Source organism: Bactrocera dorsalis, chromosome 4 (genome assembly GCF_023373825.1).
Source record: "Bactrocera dorsalis isolate Fly_Bdor chromosome 4, ASM2337382v1, whole genome shotgun sequence".
NCBI lineage: Eukaryota > Metazoa > Arthropoda > Insecta > Diptera > Tephritidae > Bactrocera > Bactrocera dorsalis.
The window spans coordinates 12,239,001-12,261,145 of record NC_064306.1 but is presented as its reverse complement, the minus strand read 5'-3'; the positions used below and the strand labels follow the sequence as shown (position 1 = coordinate 12,261,145).

The following is a 22,145-nucleotide window of genomic DNA, read 5'->3' as shown; positions in this document are numbered from 1 at the left end:
TTGTTCGTCGTAAGAGGACTTTACTTCACAATTGCCTACTCAGTTCGAAGTATCAACTCTTGGAGGTTGGTTGTTTTGCATTGGATTTCGATGCTAACGTTGTTTTTGGTATTAATGCTGGTTCCAAGATAAACGATATTATCCACAAGTTTGCAGTGTCAACAGTGATGCGGGGACCAAGTTGCGCCTGCGACGACTGTTTGTTTTATGACAAGAGTTCTTTCGTCTTGAACTCCTTCACTATCAGACCTACTAGCTTCACTTTCTTATCCATTCTGGAGAAAACTCTTCGCGGCCGTTGAGGCCAATAATATAAATATCAGCGGCTTACGCTAGCAGCCGCACACTTTTATTGAAGGTTCTCCAGCAGTGGATTGAAGAAGTCGCACGTAAGGAAGTCACCTTGTCTGAAATCTCATATGGTTTGGAACGGCTCGGAGAGGTCTTTCCTGATTCGAAGAGCTTTTGATACTGCTAGGCCATAATAGTTTTGCGGGGACGCCAAACTGAGACATAGCGGCATAAAGGCAAAGCGACAGATTGAGTAAAGATTAGAATATCTTGACAAAATTTTGGTGCACGTGTTCGTTGTCAACCGAGCGATGTTGGAATTGCGGTTGTGCGGAATCGAAACTTTGCCAATCCACAGCGAGATATAAACAAGTCTATTAGTTAGTAAATATCCAAACACAACATAGAGTGACATCTTTTGTTTGAAAGTTTTAAAAAATTGGCGTGGCTCATCACGGCCGCCCTAGAAATGCCATATAAAGGAGTGCAAACGCGGTGTGGGATTCGTGGTGGGAGAAAGACTCAGTTGTCGAATCCTAGCACTCGCTCCGATCGATGAGCGTCTAGCCACAATCCGCATCAGAGCAATATCTTTCAACATAACTCTGATTTGCGATCACGCCTCGACGGAAAAGAAGGACGACTAAAGTTCCTTTATAACAACTGACCTCACGATGATGTGTGCAAAGAAGTAACCTTTGGTACAACAGACGGGAAATTCAGTCTTCATGATGAAAAATCTTCAAATGGGATGGATCGACTTCGTAGGGGCCCGAAATAGGGTTGTCTGTAGTACAAGATTCCAGCACAAAAAAAAACACATCGATCATGTTGTGAGAAATGACATGTCTCCAGTGTTTTAGATGTGCGTGTGCTTCGAGGTCATAGCAACAACTCGAACCACTATCTTGTTATAGCGAAGATACGCACCCGTCCCTGCACAGCAAAGCACAACCGCCGGGAAGCTACGACGTCGAAAAGCTTCTATCACAACCGACAGCGAAACGGTTTTCTACTCGACTTGCACACCTGATATTTGAGAGCACTCATCAGCATCGAGTTAAGAGAACTGTGGAACAAGCTCATGCAAGCGAAACCATTGGTTTTCATAAAAGTCGAAAGAACAGCATGTACGATGAGGACTACCAGGCCGCAGTGGAGAGAAAGCAGACAGCCTAACTCAGAATATTGCGATCGACCACAACACGAGAGGGGTAGGGTAGTATAGATACCGAGAGTTGAAGAGAGAAGCGACACGCATATGCAGACAAATAAGGAAGAGGCCGAAATACATAAGTATGAAGAACTCGATAAGTTGGCCGACAGGGATAACCGAAAATTTTACGACAAAATGAGGCGACTAACGGAAGGTTTCAAGACCGGAGCATACTCCTGTAGGACCCAAAGTGGTGATCTAGTAGCTGATGTTCAGAGCATCTGAAGCTATAGAATGAACACTTCTCCAGCCTGCTGAACGGCAGTAAAAGTCTACTATAAGAAAATGGCGAATCCGATACCCCAATCCATGACGATGGAATAGATGTTCCATTGCCCAACTATTATGAGTTGCGAATAGCAATTACCCACCTGAAGGACAACGATACGGCAGAGGCCGATGGATTACCAGCCGAGCTATTCAAATACAGCGGCGAAGAACTGACAAGGTGCATGCATCAGCTTCTTTGTAGAATATGGACAGATGAAAGCGTGCCCGACTAAAGCTCACCATCAAAAAACTAATTGGACCTTATCAGTGATTCTTTAGACCGGGAAAATTTATTAGCGACCAGAAGAAGAAGAACTCACTTACAAATAAACTCAAGAGCTTTGAAGATTTTAGTTTTTTGAACAAATCGCATAAAGATTATGCATGGATTTGCGCGTGATGTGAATGCTTAAATTAAAGACTTTTAAATTATCGACATGCACGCCTCATCATCCAGAAACTGAAGATCTTCAGAAATTCCGACAACCTTCACTGAACATTTGAATTTAAACTGCGCGCGTCAAAGGATTTGGAGAATTATTTCTTTTTTTAGGTTGGTAGTACTGTCAGTCACATTTATGTCAAATTTCATGTCAAAAATATTCATTAGTGTTTGAGATATGTGTCGTTTTGTGAGCTGCTAAAAGAGAGTTTTTCGTTTTTTGCGATGTCGAAATTTGTTGAGCAAAGAATTTGCATTAAATTTTGTTTACGGGATCAATTTTCTGCTGCGGATACATTGAAGATGGTGCAGAAAGTCTTTGGTGATGAGGCTATGTCTAAAAAAAGGTTTACAAGTGGTATAGTGAGTTCCAAGCCGGCCGTGAACGTGTCGAAGACGAAGAGCTTCCAGGGCGACCATCAACCTCAACCGACGAAGCTCACGTTCAACAAATCAAAGATTTGGTGTTGAAAAACCATCGATTAACAATTAGAGACCCTGCTGATGACGTTGACATATCGAAAGGCTCAGCCAATACCATTTTGAAGGATGTTTTGGGCCTCAAGCGCGTCAAATCTCGACTAGTACCGAAAACATTGGATTTTTTGGAAAAAAGGCGTCGCGGTGAAGTGTGTGGAACGATGCTTTCCGACTACCAGGGTGTTATGAAATGCATTATAACTGGCGCTGAGACTTGGATCTATGCTTATGACCCCGAAACAACTAATCAATCGAGCGAATATCGTGCCAAAAAATAGCCGAGACAAAAAGAATCGCGCCAAAGTCGCTCAAAAATCAAGGTCATGTTGATTGTTTTCTTCGATTATCGTGGTGTTGTGCATTATGAATTCCTTCCAACCGGTCAAACAGACAACAAGGAATATTATTTGAACATTATGCGTCGTTTTCGTAACGCTATCCGCCTAAAAAGGCCGGAATTGTGGAAAGACAATTCTTGGTTTTTACACCACTATAATGCACCATCCCATACTGCCCTCGTAATTCGTGATCATTTCGCCAAAAACTCAACCCATATCGTTCCGCAACCACCGTATTCACCTGATCTGGCGCCGTGCGACTTCTGGCTGTTCACCAAGCTCAAAAGACCGCTCCGGGGACACCGTTTTTATACGATAGAGGAGATTCAAGCCGCAGCGAAGACGGAACTGAAGGCCATCCCGGAAAGTGACTACAACCAGTGTTTCGAAGATTGGAAAATCCGTTGGCATAAGTGCATTGCATCGGGAGAGGATTACTTTGAAGGGGATGAAATTGATTTGGAAGAATAAATAAAGAATTTTCAAAATAAATTCAATGTCACCTTATTTTTTGGGCACGAAAAAAACTTAAATTTCGGCTGATCACGCGTGAACAGATGGACCAGCTTTGCAACGAAGTTTGATTAGGTATTCAGTGAGGCAATACTTATATCGAAGTAAGAATTTTTGACAGTTTTTACTTGATTTAATCGTATACACAGTTTGCTTTGCCACTTCATAATGAATTTACTTTCCCTTACTTACTTACTTAATATTTTTTTGCTAAATTTATTTATATTCAACAGAATAGCAAAAAACAACCGCTATAATCACTGTAATCTGAAGAAGAATCCTTTTTTGTCGTAATAACGTTATTTATGACTATTTGACGATTATCTGCACTATACACAGAATTAGTATTTGCATTTGTATTTCCATTCCAATCTTCCAGAATCAATGGATCCGATGGCTTTTCTGTTTGAACTCCTATTGGATTTGCTCTAACTGTCAACATACTCGTAAAGGCGGCAAAAAATAGAACTGAAACGAAGAAACATAATTTATTTGTTAGAATTATATTAGTAATGAGAAGCTATTGAGCTGCTAATCCTTAATCTCTGATTTATTTTTCGATCACTCAGCAGCAGATTTTGTTCCGTAACTTAACTAAGACCCCACCAAAACTCGACATCAACACCACAAACTCTTCTTATTAAATCTGGGACTCTAAATATCCAATGCTGTTTCGACAATCTATCTATCTCTCTTTTATTGGGTACGAACCAGCAGTTGTTTTAAGTAATATTTATCAACACGTCGATGTTCTTCTTAAGGTAATGGTATCATAACGCTAAATATTTGTACTCACCGCCAATCGTCAGACAAACACTTTTGGGCCCCAGTGACATCTTATTTTTTAAATTTAGCAGAAACCACTGCACGCAGTTAGATAAGCTGTTAAGCACTTTTTCAGTACGCTTATTGCGCTGATCTCAAGTAAACTGATTGTTGAAGGAAAGTAGACGCAGAAAGTCTTTAAATATTTAGTCGTCCAATTTTTAAAGCTCATAAATTAACAATACCAATTCATAAATGTTTCGCGTTTATTGTTAACTCAAGAAACGTGTAATCGCATAGTGTTTGATTTGAGAGAGGAATTTTCACTGTTTAGTCATAAAATGATACAAAAGAAACCGTATCTAAATAGAGATATTTATTACCGCATTTCCATTTGAAAGAGTAAAGAAACATCTTAAAGTCACATCCAGCTTGGCTTAAAAAGTCGATACTAACAGGGATCGCACTTGGGTAGCTAGGCATTAGGACGTTGGTTCATTGTGGTACTTAAAACTCCAACATAATAGCTCATAAGACTCTTACACAACGACAAAACATTTTGAGCCTATGACAAATTTATTAAGACGGCTAATGTGAGTTCCGGCTATGTCTTCTGGATCACTGAAGGCAAAACTGCCGAAATGTTTTAACATCGCTCAGAAAGCAGTGACAACCGACGCCCGAGAATATTTTCGACATATAACTAAAACAAAATACAAATTCATAGAGGAGATTTTCCCAATTTATATGAAAGAGTTATATAGTAATAGCTGAAAACGATTTTTCATTTGCCTAAAGGTATGCGCTCTCAAGTGTCTTGGCCTCCCAAACACGGAACAATCATGGGGTAAGAGAGTTGTTTCCAACTCATCTTCTTTCATACAGATTCTGTAGATGTCCATGGTAGGATTTCCAGGCCTCACTGCCAATATGTGCTGTTAAAAGCCTCACAACTGGAGATGTGCTTCGGGAGTTCAACAATATCACTAGATTACTCCTATTAATCATAGGTCAAAAGCTTCTGCGAAGCCCAGCTGTATAGGATACGGGAGTACCGACCTACTTCCATTCTACCGATACTGATTCTAGGGTGCCTCTTCTTGCTAACTCATCAGCTTTTCAATTTCCTGCGATTCCCCTGTGGCCTGGCACCCACAGCAACCTCATCCCAAAGACACCGGATGCTATTGATAGCGAGGATAGGCACTCCTTGACCAGCCCTAAACGCACTCTTAATGAGTTCGAGGATAGTATCGACAGTCTGCTATCTGAGTGGATGGTCACTTCTCTGAAGGAGGCTGCACTCCAGAGCAGTAAATCTACTGTTACCTTAATGTTTGCAACCTGGGCCTGGAAAACACTGCAATTCTCAGACAGTCTGCAATGATAGAGAGCTCCTGACAGTAAATTAAGCTTTGACCCTCAGGTAAAGAAGACCATTGCCCCCTCTTCCCAACGACTTCTTCCCTCCCACAACTCCCTCGCCGGTATACGGGTAGAGAAGGAGCCTTCAGCGTTCGGTTAGGCGACACCATGATCCAAGTGATTCGATATGAAGTCGAAGTGAGTAAGGATTTCGTAGTCTTATAGCAACTTTCACACCGTTACACCTTCAGACGATGTCTACGGGCAATATGTGAAAGATGGCGTTAAGTGCCATGGTTGGAGTGGACCTTAGTGCACCACACGTGCTGATGAGCATCGCCCGTTGAACGCTCTCGAGTTTCTTTGTAAGTCTTTTCTAAAGCCCTAAAGTCGTTTCTAAAGCCCTTCACTACATAAAGTCTCCGCAGAACATAATGGGCCTGACTATGCCATAGCCAGAGGACCATTTTCGGTGAGAAACCTCACATTTTGCGAATGGCTCGTCTACAGCAGTACAAGGCAACCGATACCTTTTTTGCTTTCTCTTCGATATTCGGCTTCCATGAAAGCTTCCTATCCTGCCAGGAGATGATGGGGCGTAAAGGCCGCCATTTACCGTTACTCAGTATGCGCCAAATTAATTATACATATCAATACAAATCAATATTCATATATAGTAATAATAATTTTTTTAGATAACACATATAATTTAATATTTTTATTTAATTCTTGTGCTGTGGTACTAGATTTCTACAAAAATCACGTTCATAGCAAAGTGTTATCTCTGAGCTCTCAGAAATTTGTAATTTTGCAACAACCTTCAAGCTTGAAACAAAACTATACACATGTTCATGCAGTGCCTTCTTCTGATTCTGATACATCAGTTGTTGCAGCCATGCCGCTATCCCTTTGCGATGAACCGCCATTTTCTGAAGACCTATCTGACACGTTTACATACTTATTTACAAGTTTCTGCCTAGTTTCGGAGCAGTTTTCACAGGATGTTACAATCACTACGTTGCCATCCTGATTATGATAAACTTGATCTCCTCTTTCTTGCATACTGTCTTCAAGAGGCTTTCCACTAATGTTTGGAATTATGCTGGCAAAGAGTAGAACTGGAACCAAAGAATTCAGAAAAAGTATCTATTAGAAGTGTAGTGGCAATGTCCTTTAACGCCTGTTTTGTGCCTAGTGACCCCTAAGACGAGAAATAGGTCTACATGAGTACTAATGACTTGCTGGGAAATCAACTTTGTTGTAGAGAGTTCTAAACATGAAAGTTCTTGCAAATTTTTTCACTCTATTTTACTTCGGGGAAACCGGAACACAAATTAAGTGTTTTATCTTTAAGCACTCATCTGTCCTATCAGTCGCCTTTTCAGGTAATAGTTCACAACAGTAAATAATTTTACACACCAACTATAGTCAGGGACAAAAATATTGATCTTCTTCTTAGCATCTTGTTTCGCAAAAATTGTAGAATTGTCGGATCTCTAATTTTGACAAGTTGTTGGTCTTACGAACTCAACGGGTAGAATATTATGTCGTATATATTTCAGATGGTTCTAAAGCTGTGTAGCTCCGTACAATTTTAACAATACCAATTCATAACCGATCTGCGTCTATTTTAAGCAAGAAAAGTTCGTATAGCGAACATAATTTTACAACGGGACATGAGAACATGATATAACAACAAAAAAACAGCATTCCACGCGTTTCCTACGTACATACCTATCTCCCTACCAGTGGCGTAGCTAGGTAACCAAGGGCCCTGGGCCAAATTAAAAATGGGGCCCCACTGCTATGTAAACTGATTAGGTTTTTTCAAATAGAAATATAAAATATACAAATACTTTAAAACTGCTAATCGATTTAAGCTTTTCCTTTAAAAACAAGTATCAATGACTTCGTTTAAATGCAGACTTGATGCGGTTTTTTGTCTTCTTGCTTTTAGCGATAAATGTCCGAGCGAGTTTGGCATATTAATTGCTGCTGCAGAAGGGACAGAATTCTAAAGACAATAACATTGCTGGAAATAATTCTGCAGGAATGCTCGAACTTCTACGAAAAAATGAGGCGACTAACGGAAGGTTTTCAAGACAGGGCATACTTCTGTATGACCGAAAGTGTGGATCTAGTAGCTGATGTCCAGACCTATACTGAAGCTATAGAATGAACCCTTCTCTCACCTGCTCGAATGGCAGTAAACTTAATATAAAGAAATTGCGAATCCGATACCCCAATCCATGACGATGGCATAGATGGTCCATTGCCCAACTATGATGGGTTGCTAATAGCAATTACCCACCTGAAGGACAACGATACGGCAGAGGCCGATGGATTACCAGCCGAGCTATTCAAATACAGCGTCGACTGACAAGGTGCATGCATCATCTTCTTTGAGAATATTGAGCAGATGAAAGCCCGAACGGATCTTCCAAAGTTACTAACCAGAAATGCACCTGTGATGGGTATTTAGCTTCGTGCAACCGAAGTTAACGTTTTTCTTGTTAGATTATCAATTCGATTTTTCTTGGGGGGACGATTTATTTTTTATTCAACAGATGGTAAGAAATAACAATCGCTATAATCCTAGAATCGAAATCTGAGAATATCCTATGTTGTTCGTGACAACGCTACTTATATACTTGACGATTATCGCTCGTTATGCACAATTACTATTTATATTTTTATTTGTATTTGTATTCATATTTGTATTTTGTATTTGCATTTGCTTTGCGTTTGCATTTGGTATTCATATTTGTATAAGCAATCCCAATCTCCAAATTAATGCGATTCCGTTGTCTTTTCTGTTTGACTCCATTGAATTTGCTCTAACTGTCACCATACTCGTAAGGCGGCAAAAAATAGAACTGAAACGAAGAACATAATTTATTTGTTAGAATTATATTAGTAATGAGAAGCTATGACTGCTAATCCTTATCTGTGATTTATTTTTCGATCACTCAGGCCAGCGCTTTTGTTCCGTCACTTACTAAGAACCCCACCAAACTCGACATCATCACCACAACTCTTCTTATTAAATCTGGACTCTATTATCCAATGCGTTTCGACAATCTATCTAGTCCCTCTTTTAGTGAGTAACTAAGACCAGCAGTTGTTTTAAGTATATTTATCACACGTCGAGGTTCTTCTTAGGTACTGGTAATCATAACGAATAAATATTTTACTCACCGCCATCGTCCGACAACCTTTTGGGCCCCAGGGACATCTTATTTTTTAATTTAGCAGAAACCCTGCACGCGTTAGATAAGCTGTTAAGCACTTTTTCGTACCTTATTGCGCTGATCTCAATAAACTGATTGTTGAAGGAAAAGGTGACCAGAACGTCTTTAATATTTATCGTCATTTTAAAGCTCATAAATTAACATACCAATTCATAAATGTTTCCGCGTTTATTGTAACTCAAGAAAACGTGTCGTCTGCTAGTGGGTTTTGATTTGAAGGAGAGGAATTTCACTGTTTAGGTCATAAAATGAATACAAAGAAATCCGTATCTAAATAGAGATATTTATTTACCGGGCTTTCCATTTGAAAGAGTAAAGAACATCTTAAGGCCACTCTATCTTCGCTTAAAAGTCGATACTAACAGGAAGCGCACTTGGACAGCTAGGCACTAGACGTTGGTTTTCAATTGTGGTACTTAAAACTCCAATATAATAGCTCATAATACTCTTACACAACGACAAAACATTTTGAGCCTATACAAATTTTATTTAAGATGGCTCATGTGAATACCGGCTATGCTTCTGGATCACTGAAGGCAACTGCCGAAATATTTAACATCCTCAGAAGTAGTGACAACCGACGCCCGAGAATATTTTCGACATATTAACTGAAACAAATACAAAATTCATAGAGAATTTCCCAATTCGAAATTTATACGTTATTATGAAGAGTTTATAGTAATAGCTGAAAAACGATTTTTCATTTGCCTAAAGGTATTGCTCTCAAGTTCTTGAACCTCCAAATACGGAACATCCCGGAGTAAGAGAGTTTGTTTCCACTTCATCTTTCTTTCATATAGATCTGTAGATGTCACTAGTCGAATTTCCAAGTCTCCTCTGCCAATATGGCAATGTTTGTTAAAGCCTCACAACTGGTATGGGCTTCGGGGTTCAACAATATCACTAGATTTCTCCGATTAATCATAGGTCAAAAGCTTTCTGCGCAGCCCTTCTGTATAGTACTAAACACAACAGGAATACGGATTACCGACCCCTCATCCTCCGATAGCGGTTTCTAGGTTCTAGGGTGCCTCTTCTTGCTACACTCATCGCTTTGGGGGGAAATTTCCAGCGTCCCTGTGCCCTGCACCCACAACCAACCGTATCACAAGTCCCCTGATGCTATTGATCCGAGATAGGCACCCCTTGACCACCCTCAACGCACAGTTAATGACTTCAAGGATAGTGTCGAACCAGTCTGCTATCTGATGGTGGTCACTTCTCTGAGAGCCTGGCCTCCTGATCAGTAAATCTCTGTTAGCTAATGTCGCACCTGGGTCGGAAAAACACTGCAATAGTCAGAAAGTCTGCTTTGAAAACTTTGACCTTTCCGTAAAGAAGATCCTTCTCCTACAACGGCTTCTTCCCTCCCACAACTCCCTTGCCGGTATACGGGTAGAGAAAGAGCCTCCAGCGATCGGTTAGGCGACTCCATGATCCAAGTACTTCGATATGAAGTCAAAGTGAGTAAGGATTTCGTAGTCTTATATCACTTTCAACACGATACACCTTCAGACGATGTCTAGGGCAATATGTGAAAGATGGCGTTAAGTCATGGTTGAGTGGACCTAGTGCACCACACGTGCTGATGAAGCATCGCTCGTGGAACGCTCTCGAGTTTTTTGCTGTTCTTTGCTAGAACCCCCCCACATAAAGACTTCATAGAACCTAATGGCTTGACATGTTGTCCGAAAAGCCAGAGGGACCATTTTCTGTGAGAAACCTCAATTGCTCTGTTAAGTACGAGCATCATTACAATGCCGTTTTTTCTTTCTCTTCGATATTCGGGCTTACATGAAGCTTCCTAACCGGTCGGAGATATGGAGCGTAAAGCCCCGCATTTACCGTTACTCAGTTGCGCCTAATAATTATACATATCAATACAAATCAATATTGATATATAGTACTATATTTTTTTTAGATAACGACACATAACCTTTTGCTTTTTATTTAATTCTTGTGCTTTGCTACTAAGATTTCCCTACAACATCACGTCCTGGTAAAGTGTTTATCTCTGAGCTTCTCGAGAAAGTTTTGTAATTTTGCAACCACCTTCAAGCTTGAAACAAACTATACCATGTCATGCGAGTGCCTTCTTCGATTCTGAATACATCAGTTTGTTGCACCAATGCCGCTATCCCTTTGCGATGAACCGCCATTTTCTGAGACCTATCTGCCAGCGTTACATACTTATTTACAGTCGTTGCTATTTCGACGTCATTTTTTTTCACAGGATGTTACGAGTATCACAACGTTGCCATCCTGATTATGATAACTGATCTCCTCTTTCTTGCATACTGTCTTCAGAGGCGTCCACTAATGTTTGAATTATGCTGCCAAAGAGTAAAATGAACCAAAGAATTCAGAAAATGTATCATTAGACGTGTAGTGTAAGTCCCTTTAACGCCTGTTTTTGTGCTAGTGACCCATAAGACGAGAAATATGTCTACATGAGTGCTAATGACTTTCTGGGAATAAACATTCGTGTAGAGAGTTCCTAACAGGCAAAGTTCTTGCAAATTTTTTTCTCTCTATTTTTCTTCGAGGAAAGCAGAACACAATTAAGGTCTTACAGTCTTTCAGGTATAATTCATAACAGTAAATAATTTTACTCACAACTATATCAGGGAGCAAAATATTGATGCTTTCTTCTTAGCATCGTGTTTCGCCCAAAATTTAGAATTGTTCGGATCTCTAAATTTTGACAAGTTGTTGGTCTTACGAACTCACGAGAATATTTGTCGTGTAATTTCGATGGTTTCTAGCTGTGTGCTCCGTACCATTTTAACAATACCAATTCGCAAACCGATCTGCTCTCTATTTTAAGCAAGAAGAAAAGTTCTTATGCGACATAATTTGAAACGGTACTGGAACGTGATATACGCAAAAACATACAACCCATCTCCCTAGCCATTGGCGTAGCTAGGTAACAGGGGCTGCCAAATTAAAAAATGGGCCCCACGCTATGTAGCTGATTAGATTGTTCTCACTAGATATGAAATAGACACCACTTTAAAAATGCTATCCGATTAGCTTTTTCCTTTAAAAAAAGTATCAATGACTTCGTTAAAATGCAGACTTGATGCGGTTTTTGTTTTCAATTGAATTTATACGATAAATGCCGAAGCGAGTTTGGCCCATATTTTCTGCTGCAAGGACTAGGACTTCTAACATTGCTGTAAATCATTCCGACAGGGAATGCTCGAAAATTCACGAAAAATGAGGCGACTACCGAAGCTTTCAAGACCGGAGCATCTCTGTAGGACCCAAAGTGGTTGATCTAGTAGTTGGATGTCCATACCATACTAAAGCTATTGATGCACACTTCTCCGCCTTCTGAATGGCAGTAAAACTCTCATACAGTATACTCTCGAAAGTAAATTCTCAGAAAGTAAATAATCGCGGAAAAGTAAATCACCTTTTAAGAATACACATGCCCTCGAAAGTAATTTTTTATTTAAAAAGTAAATTTTTAATTTCTAATTTACTTATTCAGTAGAGTGTGATAAAAAATTCCAAACGAACAAGCAGCGTTTTTTACGATGATTCCAAAACCTTATTCTCTTGTTTTATCGCGTCTTTTTAGTAAACAAGAAACTGCTGTGAAATAGAAATTTTGTCAGACACTTCAGATGGAGAAGAAGTCAGCCAGGAACCCAAAGTGGACATATGCGTAAGAAATTCAAGAGTAAACAACTTGATCACTGGTTCAAAATGAAACGATGCAATCAGTTGTCAGACTTTTTGATTGTCGTACAAAAAATGGTCAGAAAATATATTGCAAAGACAACAAAAGCCAAAGATATTCAAGATTTTTTTTCTGTCATAGTAAATACATATGTATTTGTAATGTAAATTGTTTTCAGTAAATTTCAATGTTTTATTGAAGCAAAAAATGCTGAATTTTTTAAGTTTAATATGCATTTTGAATATTATAAAAACAGATATTTATGTATATATTTGGAAAAGTAAATTATTCGAAAAGAAATTACCCAAAATACCATCGATTTAACTTTTCGATAGTAATACTGTATAAAGAACTGGGCGAATCCGGATACCCTAATCCATGACGATGGAATAGATGTTCCATTGCCAACTATGATAGTGCGAATAGCAATTACCCACCTGAGGACCCGATCGCGGCAGAGGCCGATGGATTACCAGCCGAGCTATTCAAATACAGCGGCGAAGAACTGACCCGGTGCATGCATCAGCTTCTTTGTAAATTATGGACAGATGAAAGCCGACTGAAGCCACCATCAAAAAACTGATTGGACCTTTCAGTGTTCTTAAGACCGGGAAAATTTATTAGCACCGAAAAAAAAAGAAAGAAAGAACTCACTCAATAAACTCAAGAGCTTTGAAGATTTTAGTTTTTCTGAACAAATTGGCATAAAGAGATGGATGGATTTGCGCGTGATGTGAATGCTAAAATGTAGACTTTTAATTATCGCAAGCACGCCTCATCTCCAGAAACTGAGGATCTTCAGAAATTGCGACAACATTCACTGAATCTATATACATATCTATATACTTGTATATTTGAAAAAAACTTCATTTTCGGCTGATCACGCGGTGAACAGCTGGCCACTTTGCAACGAAATTGAATTAGTATTCATAGGCAATACGAGTACTGTAGACTAAACTCACCTTATAGGGCCACTCACACTTTTAGTTAAAAAGAAAATGCACAATTTCAAAGTCGTTATCAACTTTATTTTCTGCGAAACTCACTTCTCAATTATTGAATTGAAGTAATTGGATGTTTAAATATATATCTAAACTAGCAACCCGCCCGCTTCTGCACGGAAATAAAAAAGGTCTATGTCCCTCCTGAAACAATGATTAAAATCGATCCCGTGTTTTGATTTATTCCTATTACTGCGCCTCTTCTCCGCTACCACCTCCTGTGAGTATTGTGCACTCTAATTTGAAAGTTTTCCAGTGATTTTACACAAGCCAGCGTGCCCCATTGCAAGTTTGGTGGATTCAGGTTTCTTAATAAAATAACAGTACAACCCTACTTTCAACGCATTTTGTGAAGAGGGAGTCCAGATGGGTTCAAGATTTTAGAAATTCTGTAGGAAAATGAAACAGCTTCTTCCAATCGAGAACAGTATCGACCGGTATATATTTTCGTCGGCGCATCACCCTTTGAAAGAATCAAGTTATTTACTTTACCCTACTTGTTCGTTAGTTGTGACAGAATAGCTCTTTATTTAAACCAAGATAATTTGTCTTATCCCTTTTGTTATCATGTCAGGATAGACATTGTTGACTAACTCTTGGATGTGTCTATCAAAACACATAGGTTTTCTAGGTACTCCTTCCCTCACTTTGTTTTGAATTCTCCATTGCCAACCCTTTTAGCAGCATCTCTAGGAATACCTGTTCCGCACGTGAAATGACGAAACCCTCATATTAGTTTTTTTAAGTCTTAATTTTATTGACATCGTGACCAAAAATTATTATTATTATTTATTGCTTGGTATATACGCCTCAAGCTGCTAGCATTTTTTAGATTGCAGTTTCTATTATCTGATCAATTTTTTCCATATATCTTCCATTTTTTATCTTCCTCATCTAAAATCTTTTTAGCGATCTGCCTGTACTCTCGAAATTTTGCCTTCTAGTTACGCTAGCATTTATTTCGGGTGCCTTGTGACGTGGAGGGTAATATCGTCGGCATCTTGTGTCTATTGATTCTTATCACTTGAGTTTTATATTTTGTTTGCTCTGACGATGAGGAAGACAAATCTACATTCCCCCTGACAATTGTAATATTAAAATTGTATTTTTTTTTTTTTTTTTTTGTTCCCCCCAAATTGACGGTTGGTGCCAAGACACACCTGGTATGCCTTCTATAGTTTGAGAAATGCACAAATACGCAAATAGTTGCTTCGGTTGATGAGCTGATATTTAAAAAATGGGCCCGTCCTGTGGCTCGACTCTCAATTTTGTTTTAGCTAATTTTCTTTTGATTTCGCTCTTCCACTCAGTTATAACTATACAAATAATTGTGTTTTTATAATTGGCAGTTTAATTGTTGCAGGGAAATTTACTTACCTTTTTCCACCCATTTACCATCTTTGTGGTGAGGACCTGAAGCATTTAAGCGATTCCTGCCATAACGAGCTATTGTCGGTTTTATTGTGTTTCAGTAAACCCTCTTAAGATATCTGATTTTTTTCCCTAAATTCAATATCTCGCATTTGGGCGTTCAGTAAATGCTTATGTTTCCCCTACAATTAGTTAATTTACTTCGTTAGAATATTATAAATAAATTCCTTAACTTACATTTTTCTCAACCGTCTACACCCACGAAATATAACTGAATATTCAAATCTGCTAGCTATTATCTTCTGTTTTTTTTCGATAGCAAAACGATAAATTGATTTCGATGAGCACCCATAAACCGATACAAATTCTGTTTCGAACATCAAACCAATAATATCTGAATTCATGACCCTACTGCTTTTTTTTTGATCGTTTTCAATTCCGATTCGACAAACTACATCAGATTCCACACACCCCCGAATTACATGAATTCAGTACGGTAAATAACGACATGAATTGAAATACCCACATACTTACATACGTCCGAAATTTACTGCTCGAGAGATTCGTACATATGACTTACAATACATTGTACGTCCGATTCTTTCTACCATACGATCTTAATTCAACACAGATGAGGTGGGATGAGATTCCCACATACTTCTAATATTTCTTCGGTTGACAGCGAACAACACACAACAGTTTTTTTTGAAAACGTATGCTCTTGTTTAAACATTTGGTAAATAGAAATGAATCAACTATTTTTTTTATGCAGAACGAAAGTAAATATTCCTAAAGTTAACTTCAGTAATTTCATTTTAATCGGTGGGATTATTTTATGATGTATGGCTGTGTAAACAAAAATGTATGTTTTTTACTCACGATTTTGTCCCGAGTGCCACGCCCCCTTAATATAATTCTTAACATTATAATGACATAAACTCTTCCTCTTCAAACAATCTTCTATTAAAAAAACCGCATCAAATCAGTTGCTTAGTTTTCAAGAAAAAAAAAAAAAAGAAAGAAAAAAAAAAAAAATTTCTTAATTTTTATACAATTTTTTTATCATCTATTTAGTGTTTTGAGTTTTATTCTTTTTAATGTGTTTTTTTCTTTTTAGTTTTTTTTTTTTGGATTTTTTGTCTTTCTGGGCATTTTTTTCTTTGGTTATTTTTTATTTTCTAATTATGCTTTTTTTTTTTATTGTTATTTTGTTTTATTTTGTGTTTATGTTTACTATTCTATTTTTGTTTTTTTTTTTTTTATTTTTTATTTTTTAATTGGTTATTTGATTTTGTGTTTTTACTTTTGGTGACTATTTTTTTTATACTATTTGGTTTTTATATATCTTTTTAATGTGTTAAAAAAAGAAAAAAAAAAAGAAAGAAAAAAAGAAAAACAAATAAGAAAATGGATAACAAGAAAAAAAGAATAAAAAAAAAAAAAAAAAAAAAAAAATAAAATTAAAAAAAAAAACAAGAAAATAAATAAAGAAAAAAAAGAAAAAAAAGAAAAAGAAATAATAAACACAACAAAGAAAAAAAAAAAAAAGGAAAAAAAAAAACAAGAAAAAACCCAACACAAAAAAGAAGAAAAGACAAAAAAACAAAAAAAAAAAAAAAAAAACAAATATAAAAGAGAATAAGAAAAAAATAAAAAAAAGAAAAAAATAAAGAAAAAAACGAAAAAAGAGAAAAAAGAAAAGGAAGCAAAAAGAAAGAAAAGAAAGAAAAAAAAAAAAAAACAAAAAAAGAAACATAAAAAAAGAACAAAGAAAAAAAATGAACAAAAAAAAAAAATAAAAAAACAAAAGAAAAAAAGATAAGAAAAAAAAAGAAAAAAAAAAACGAAAAAATAAAAAGAAAAAGAGAAAAAAAAAGAAATAAGAAAAAAAAAAAAAAAGAAAAAAAAAAAAAAAAACGAAAAAAGGAAAAATTAGATAAAAAAAAAAAGAAAAAAAAGAAAAAAAAAAAAACCAAGATAAAACAAAAAAAAATAAAAAGAGAAGAAAAAAGAAGTAAAAAATCACAAAAAAGAAAAAAGAAAAAACAAAAAAAAAAAGAAAAAAAAAAAACAAAAGAAAAAAAAAAAAACTACAAAGGACGACAAATACCAAAGAAAAAGAAATAAAAAAAAATAAAAGAGAAAAGACAAACACAAAAAAAAAGACAAGAAAGACAGACAAAATAAAAGAAAAACCTAAAAAAGATAGTAAATATCAACACGGCAAAGAAAAAAAGCTAAAAGAAAAAAAATGAAAAAAATTACAAGAATACAAAAAAAATAACTTAAAAAAAAAAAATCAAATAATTAACAAAAACATAAGATAAAAACCCACTAACTAGAAATTTGATTTTTTGTTTATTTTCTTTATTTTTTTTTATTAATTATCTTCCATTTTTTTTTTTTTTCTTTTATTTTTTTTTAAATTTTTTTTTTATTTTTCTAATTTTCATATATTTACTTTACTTTAGTTTTTTTTTTATTTTTTTATTTTCTTTTTTTTTTTGTTCGTTTCGTTTGTTTTTTTTTTTTTTTTTTTTTATCATGGGGGGGTGTACTAATTTTACTATCTTTTGGTTTTTGTTTACACTTTTTTTTATTTTTATTCTTTGGGGTTTTTCTATGGCTCTACTATTTTTTTATGTTACACATGTTTCTTTTTTTTTTGCTCGTTTTTTTTATATTTTTTTTTTTTTTGCTACTTGTATTATTTGTGTATTTTTTTGTATTTTTTTGTTTTATTTTTCTATTTTTTTTCTATTTTTTTTCCTCTCATTTTATTTTTTTACTTTATTTTCTTTTTTTTTTATCTATTATTTTTTTTTTTTTTATTATTTTTATATACTTTCTTTTTCGTTTTTTTTTTTAACATTAAGGGGCATATTCAGAAAAAGTGACTTTGTTTATAATATGTAGTGAATGTGATAGTGATGTAAAATGTAAACTGAGCAATTATATATTGGAACCAGTAGGTTATTAGGTTTATTATATATTAAGATAAATAGCACTCGGTAAGCGATCGAAACCGCGATGCTGCGGAAAGCGTAGATGTTGGCTGTTCGACGTCGTATCAACGAAAGGTGCGCGAGCTGCTTTCTCTATTCCTTTTGTTCTAATTAGACTGCGTTTGGGTGCATGTGCGTGTATGTGTGTTAATGGTGGTGTTCGCTCGCGTGATGAGGTGAATAGTCGATCCGGTGTGATGAATTGATGCAGATGTGATGCGACGTCGCTACTCATTTAGCCAAGTACTTATATCGGAGTAAGAATTTTTGACAGTTTTTACTTGATTTAATCGTATACTCAGTTTGCTTTGCCACTTCATAATGAATTTACTTTCCCTTACTTACTTACTTAATATTTTTTTGCTTTTATTTATTTTTTACCATTTATATTTGTATTTATATTTGTATTTATATTTGTATTTGTATTCATATTTGTATTCATATTTGTATTCATATTTGTATTATAACCTCCCCAATCTTCCACAATCAATCGATCCGTTGGCTTTTCTGTTTGAACTCCAATTGAATTTGCTCTAACTGTCAAAATACTCGTAAAGACGGCAAAAAATAGAACTGAAACGAAGAAACATAATTTGTTTGTGAGAATTATATTAATAATGAGTAGCTATTGAGCTACTAATCCTTAATCTCTGATTTATTTTTCGATCACTTAGAAGCAGCTTTTGTTCCGTAACTTAACTAAGACCCCACCAAAACTCGACATCAACACCACAAACTCTACTTATTGAATCTGGGACTCTAAGTATCCAATGCTGTTTCGACAATCTATCTATCCCTCTTTTATTGAGTACTAACCAGCAGTTGTTTTAAGTAATATTTATCTACGTGTCGGGGTTCTTCTTAAGGTAATGGTATCATAACGATAAATATTTGTACTCACCGCCAATCGTCAGACAAAAACTTTTAGGCCCCAGTGACATCTTATTTTTTAAATTTAGCAGAAACCACTGCACGCAGTTAGATAAGCTGTTAAGCACTTTTTTCAGTACGCTTATTGCGCTGATCTCAAGTAAACTGATTGTTGAAGGAAAGTAGATGGCGAAAGTCTTTAAATATTTAGTCGTCCAATTTTTAAAGCTCATAAATTAACAAAACCAAGTCATAAATGTTTCGCGTTTATTGTTAACTCAAGAAACGTGTCGTCGCATAGTGTTTGATTTGAAAGAGGAATTTTCACTGTTTAGTCATAAAATGATACAAAAGAACCGTATCTAAATAGAAATATTTATTACCGCATTTCCATTTGAAAGAGTGAAGAAGCATCTTAAAGTCACATCCAGCTTGGCTTAAAAAGTCGTTACTAACAGGGATCGCACTTGGACAGCTTAGAATGCCGATCCGTTGTGGTACTTAAAACTCCAATATAATAGCTCATCAGACTCTTACACAACGACAAAATATTTTGAGCCTATGACAAATTTATTAAGACGGCTAATGTGAGTTCCGGCTATGTCTTCTGGATCACTGAAGGCAAAACTGCCGAAATGTTTTAACATCGCACAGAAAGCGGTGGCAACTGACGCACGAGAATATTTTCGGCATATAACTAAAACAAAATACAAATTCATAGAGGAAATTTTCCCAAATTTCGAAATTTATATGGTTATATGAAAGAGTTATAATAGCTGAAAACGATTATTCATTTGCCTAAAGGTATGCGCTCTTAAGTATCTTGGCCTCCCAAACACGGAACAATCATGGAGTAAGAGAGTTGTTTCCAACTCATCTTCTTTCATACAGATTCTGTAGATGTCCATGGTAGGATTTCCAGGCCTCACTGCCAATATGTTCTGTTCAAAGCCTCACAACTGGAGATAGGCTTACTGAGTGTAAAAATATCAATAGCCCAGCTATATAGTACTAGAACACAACAGGAAACGGGAGTACCGACCTACATCCACTCTACCGATAGCGATTCTAGGTTCTAGGGTGCCTCTTCTTGCTAACTCATCTGCTTTTCTATTTCCTGCGATTCCTCTGTGGCCTGGCACCCACACCAACCTCATCACAAAGACACCGGATGCTATTGATAGCGAGGATAGGCACTCCTTGACCAGCCCTAAACGCACTATTAATGAGTTCAAGGATAGTATCGACAGTCTGCTATCTGAGTGGATGGTCACTTCTCTGAAGGAGGCTGCACTCCAGAGCAGTAAACCTACTGTTACCTTAATGTTTGCAACCTGGGCATGGAAAACTCTGCAATAGTCAGAATGTCTGAAACTGCTGATGATAGAGAGCTCCTGACAGTAAATTAAGCTTTGACCCTCAGGTAAAGAAGACCATTGCCCCCTCTTCCCAACGACTTCTTCCCTCCCACAACTCCCTCGCCGGTATACGGGTAGAGAAGAAGCCTTCAGCGTTCGGTTAGGTGACTCCATGATCCAAGTGATTCGATATGAAGTCAAAGTATGTAAGGATTTCGTAGACTTATAGCAACTTTCACACCGAGACACCTTCAGGCGATGTCAACGGGCAATATGTGAAAGATGGCTTTAAATGCCATGGTTGAAGTCGACATTAGTGCACCACACGTGCTGATGAGCATCGCTCGTTGAACGCTCTCGAGTTTCTTTGCTGTTCTTTGCTAGAACCCTCCACCACATAAAGACTTCATAGAACATAATGGGCTTGACAATGGTGTCGTAAAGCCAGAGGACCATTTTCGGTGAGAAACCTCACATTTTGCGAATGGCTCGTCTACATCAGTACAAGGTAACTGTACAAGAATTGTAAAAAAAGCACGTCTGTATTTTATAACCGTCTATCACAAAAAAAGCCGCTTCTTTATTGAATACCTCCTTAAATATACATTTGGTTAACGGATTGTAGCATCACGCCATATGATACATATGTGCATACATATATATATGAATGTCTATAGTTTACATATTGTAGATTTACATTTACATTCGCTAAGCTAGAGTGAAACTGCTAGTCTACGAATACAAGGAATAAAAGGAGGACACAATCATATTGATCATTCAGCATTCAGCAATCAGCTGACTGGTATCGGTTTGCGTCCTTACTAATTATGCGCAGGACTGCATTTTACTGAACTTAAATCTTGAACATCCTGCCCGGCTGAACCCTCGCGGTTCAGTAATTCTTCTGTAGGACCAGTTAGGCGGCATAACTTCTGCACCGGTCGCTGACAGCGCTGCTTACTAGGAAATCCATTTGATGATGTCTTGTTGGTATTGTACTCTATGGTCACGGTACGAACCAGGCCATCACTGCCCGGGTGAACGTCAATCACCCGTCCCATACGCCAAACCGATGGTGGCAAATTTTCACCACGTATAAGAACTACATCTCCACGCTGAACATTGGGTTCCGATCTAGTCCATTTGTTCCGTGTCTGAAAAGTATTTAGAAATTCGGATTGCTAGCGGCGCCAAAAATGCTCCAACATTTTCTGGAGGCGTTGCCAATATCGAAGACGATTTTCGGAGCTTCAGGCAATGGAGGATCTGGACGACAATTGAGTGATCGTCCGATCAGAAAGTCAACCGGAGTTAGAGCTACCCCTCCTTCTGGATCATCTTAGAGAGCTATCAGTGGTCTAGAATTTAGACACGCCTCGATGCGAGTCAGGAGAGTAGACAATTCAGAGTAACGCAACGTCTGGCTGCCCATGATCCTCAGCAGATGCTTTTTAGCTGAACGAACTGCTGCTTTCCATAGACCGCCGTGATGAGGTGCGGAAGGTGTTCCGACATGTAGCTTCAGCTGCCAGATGTTGTTGAGCATGTGCTGTTACCCAAGCCTTTAAGTCTTCCTGCATTTGACGATTAGCCCCTACAAATTGTGTACCATTATCACTGTATAAGTAGGCACAGATACCCCGTCGACTAATAAAACGATCGTAAACATCTATAAATGCCTGTGTACTCAAGTCCTCTGCCAGCTCAATATGAACCGCTCGTGACGCCATACAAATAAATATGGCAGCGTAGGTTTTTGTAGTCAGGGTAGCGCGATGCTTCCCCACACGTACATTGAATGGCCCGCAGTAATCCAAGCCACTACGAGAGAATGGTGGAGCCACTAGTACACGTTCTTTCGGAAGCGAAGCCATTTGTTGACGTTGTCTAATTTTAAGATGCCTACGACATGTAGTGCAGG

At 37.2% G+C, this 22,145-nt stretch overlaps 2 long non-coding RNA genes and 1 other non-coding gene across 3 annotated transcripts in view; all 3 read right to left on the bottom strand.

Annotated features, from left to right (window-relative positions):
- Positions 1-3,641: 3,641 nt before the first annotated feature.
- On the bottom strand, positions 3,642-4,484 carry LOC109579850 (uncharacterized). Its single transcript, XR_007422573.1, has 2 exons — positions 4,347-4,484; positions 3,642-4,018 (listed from the first exon to the last, which is right to left on the bottom strand). It is a non-coding gene; the product is annotated as an uncharacterized LOC109579850 (transcript).
- Positions 4,485-6,386: 1,902 nt separating this feature from the next.
- The window catches only part of LOC125778200 (uncharacterized), a 38,418-nt gene continuing 22,659 nt past the window's right edge, over positions 6,387-22,145 (bottom strand). The window contains exon 3 of the long non-coding RNA XR_007422571.1: positions 6,387-6,540. This is a non-coding gene — a long non-coding RNA (uncharacterized LOC125778200). The remainder of the gene's footprint in view (positions 6,541-22,145) is intronic.
- LOC125778201 (uncharacterized) lies at positions 18,338-19,167 on the bottom strand. Its single transcript, XR_007422572.1, has 2 exons — positions 18,898-19,167; positions 18,338-18,569 (listed from the first exon to the last, which is right to left on the bottom strand). It is a non-coding gene; the product is annotated as an uncharacterized LOC125778201 (long non-coding RNA).